Source organism: Amblyomma mixtum, chromosome 10 (assembly GCF_055824585.1).
Source record: "Amblyomma mixtum isolate Tamu chromosome 10, ASM5582458v1, whole genome shotgun sequence".
NCBI classification, from domain to species: Eukaryota; Metazoa; Arthropoda; class Arachnida; order Ixodida; family Ixodidae; genus Amblyomma; species Amblyomma mixtum.
In genome coordinates, this window is record NC_143021.1 from 81,544,784 (window position 1) to 81,548,937 (window position 4,154).

Below are 4,154 nucleotides of genomic sequence, written 5' to 3' on the forward strand. Positions count from 1 at the left end.
AAACACCCGGTACGTGGCAAGTGCTGTAATGGATAGAATTTGGATTCAGAATTTGCAGTTTCTCATTTTACAAGTATTCCTTTTGTTTCTTCAGCATATGTGCTCCCATTATGCGGTTCAATGTATATAATATTTCTGACCAACCGTTACACTAACGCTATCAATGATGCCTCTATTGCAGTGCTACCTGGCAGTAGGAGAGATGCAAAGGTCTGCAAGCACTGTCACTCCTGGCCCCGTAGGTCAACCTGGCTCCTTCAAAACCACACTAGTGGGCGAGACTAGATTTGTGTGATAATATGTTATTGTGTAATTGTTGCCCTGTAGAAAGTACATCATTGCTTCATGTCTATCTATGGACATAGTATGACATGTTTTGCAGCTACAGCCATTCTGTTACAGCGATTTTGAAGCTGTTCAGTGTTTTTGAGGAATTAGTCGTGCAAGAAATTTCTAAGAATGGTTTGAATAACTGTGACCTGCTTTAATTGGGTGAAGTACCCAAGCAGTTTTTTTTTCTGCAAAAGTAGGCTAGACTTCAGCAACAATTCCATATTGAATTAGTTTGAGGGGCGCTGCCTTCAATTCATGTTGCTGGAAAAGTCAGAAAAAAAATGACGCACAGTTATGGTAATGCTTGGCAGTGTGGCATGCTACCAAACTAATATGACAAGCACCATTTACGCATGTAAAGCTTAATTGGATGTGCAGATGTGTGAGGCTGTTATTTTTTTTTTGCACTGTTCACACTTGTTTTTTGAGCCGGAAGGTGATGTTCACTGATGTGAATAATTTCCAATAACTCTCATGAACCCATATTAATTGCATTTTCAAAATGGAGTGAGCTAAAAATTGAATTAAGCTCACATGGCCTGCACGTGACAGCAGTTATGGAAGGCAACTGTTTTAATAGCCATTCTTGCATGCTGTCAGTCAGTATTTACACTTTTATTACGCTAAGCATCTGAAACGATGTTATATAGAGGTTGCATTCTACTGTTGCTGCAAAATGTATTTCATGGGAATTACTGCTGCTGCATATTCTGCAAGCATTGGATATAACAGCACTACCTATATAGAAAGTTGAGGTTTGTAATTTGTTTAAGCAAAGATAGTGCTTTAAAAGGAGGCTATTTTATGCTGCTTGTGTAATTAATGTAGTCCTTCAGGGAAGGCCGTTCCAATAACCAAAGTTTTTACACAGGCATAATGTACAGCTGTAGTATGAAACAGGCTATGAACCTAAATAAAAGGCACCATTATTATAATGGTCCATATAAATTTATGTGTATGACGCCACCTCATTATCATATTGACACGAAGTTGTGAGGACGGGAACGGGTTTATTCACAAGTGGGGATCGGGGACGTCACTGGACGGTCAGCGTCAGGCGGGTTCCGCCACAGTCTCGCGCATACCGTGTTCATCTTCTTTCCACTGCACTGCAGTGAGGTGGCGCCGCCGCGCGGCGTAACACGACGAGCGGCGTTACAGGAGCAGATGTACGGTCTTGACCAAACAACGGTTGGAGACTACGATCCTTGAGTTGTTTTTGCTGAAAAGTCGCAAGGCTGGGAAACTCGGCAGAGACAGAAGATAAACAGTCATCGAAGTCCTCTTCGCAACTTTCCGTGTCTGGCAGAGGGAAACGGGACAAACAGTCGGCATCAGCACGGTGGCGACCGCTCTTATACGCCACTGTAAAGACATATTCTTGGAGGCGTACGGCCCAGCGAGCGAATCGACCGGAAGGATCGCGGAGGCCAACAAGCCAACACAACGAGTGATGGTCTGCAACAATCTTGAAGTGACGTCCATGTAGATATGGTCGAAACATTTGCACAGCAAAGACGACAGCGAGACACTAGGCTTCCGTGACGGTGTAGTTGTCTTCCGATTTTGTCAAAGTGCGACTTGCGTATGCGACTACGTGCTGGGCGCCGTTGTGCAGTTGGACAAGCACTGCGCCGACGCCCACACCGCTGGCGTCGGTATGGAGATCTGTCGGCGCCGCCGGGTCGAAGTGGCGCAAACCAGGTGCAGAAGTGAGCAAAAACTTCAGATGCTGGAAGGCAGACTCACAGGCAGACGACCACACAAACGGGGCGTCTTTATAAAGGAGGGAAGTCAAAGGACGAGTGAGTTGCGCGAAACCTTGGATGAAGCGGCGGGGATAGGAGCAGAGGACCATAAAGCTTCTAAGGTGTTTCAAAGAGCATGGGTGTGGGAACTCCCGTACGGCAGCGATCTTTTCTGTGGGTCTGGTCGGATACCATCCTTGTCCACAAGAAACCCCAGGACCAGGGTTTGCCGCTCACCAAAGTGGCATTTCTTGCGAAGCAAGCCAGCACCATGCCTATTCCTTCGTTATGCTCGCGAAAGGTCTTTCCATAAATGATCACATCGTCGAGGTAACACATCCAGACCTCCCACTTAAGCCCACGCATTATTGTGTCCATAAATCGCTCAAAAGTAGCGGGGGCATTGCATAACCCAAAGGCCGTGACATTAAATTCATACAGTCCATCGGGCGTAATAAAAGCTGTCTTCTCCCTGTCCGATGGATGCATGGGGATCTGCCAATACCCAGAGCGCAGGTCAACCGACGAGAAGTACGACGAAGATTGAAGGCAGTCCATGGCGTCATCAATACGCGGGAGCGGGTAGACGTCCTTCTTCGTCACAGAATTTAACCGACGGTAGTCTACGCAAAAGCGCCACGAGTTATCCTTCTTGCGTACCAGTATAACAGGAGCAGCCCATGGACTTGACGACTCCCGGATGACGCCTTTCTGTAACATATCTTGCACTTGCTCGTTGATCAGCTTTCGTTCAGCCTGGGACACGCGATAAGGCTTCTGTCTGATCGGATGAGCGGTAGCGGTGTTGATGTGATGCTGCGTGCGAGAAACTGGCAGCGAAGGTGGAATGGCTGGCTGAGCGAAATAAAATACCGACGCATACTGGGTAAGAACAGTCTGTAAAGCGAGCCGTTCGGACGACGGAAGCGACTTGCTGATCATGCGCATGATATGGACGGAAAAGTCTGCTGCTCGACTAGAATGCTCGCACTCAGACACGGATCGGATAGTAAGAATGTCATAAGCATGAAACCGAGCGAGTTTAAGCCCCGATGGGATCAAAATAGGTTCTGACAAAGGGTTCACTGCCCATAGTTGTGCGCAACCGTCGACTACGGCAACAATGGCCGGGGGCACCAGAACATTGTTTCGCGGCATTGTGCACATCTGGCTCCATAAGCAAGTGGAAGGTGCCCGTGCGGCTGTCCGAAGAGTGAACAAAGATGAACATTGCTTCCATGGCTGGTAAAAGCACATCTTGCGTGACACTAAAGGCTCCATCACTGCGGTCGGGTGAATCCTGCACAAAAGTAGACAGCATATTGCGCTGGAGAGAAATTTCTCCAGCTCCGCAATGCAAAGTGGCCCCGCATTCACGTAAAAAATCAATACCTAATATGGCATCATGCGTGGCATACAGTAATACGACAAATTTTGCTCTAAAATTCTCTGCAGCAATGGTGACTGATACGAAGCACTCGGAGATGCCAACTGGGCGCAAAGTTTCACCCCCAACACCACGAAAACTAGCACTCTGGTCCCATGCAAACATCACTTTACGTCCAAGGCGCTTTTTGAAAGAAAGGCTCATCTCTGACACAGCGGAACCGGTTTCCACTAATGCAAGAGTGTTTAAGCCACCAACACACAGGCACTTTTTCTTCAACATAAAGACCGGCAGAGCAATTGTTGATGATAACCGTTCCGCGACCTCACCTCTATCGGCCGCAGGAGCTAGTTTTCCGGCGGTGATGGGGAAGAACGACGACGAGGCAATGGTGAACGGCCACGTCGCGTGGGCGGTTGTGTGAGGCTCCGGTCGGAAACGGGAGAATCGGCGCGGAAGAGTCGGTCTTGGCGTGGCTGCCAGTCACGAGGAGGGTTCCAGGACTGGGGCGACGGAAAGCCAGGGACGGCCGAGCCGACGATTGTATAAAGAAGCGGGGTGGTTGGTCGCGATGCTGACAGTAACGGGAAATGTGCCCAGGACGACCACAACGGTAGCAAATTGGGGCCGCACGAGGAGCGTAGGAAACGGGGAAGTCACTCGGAGGGGGGCAGGAGTTCCGAGGC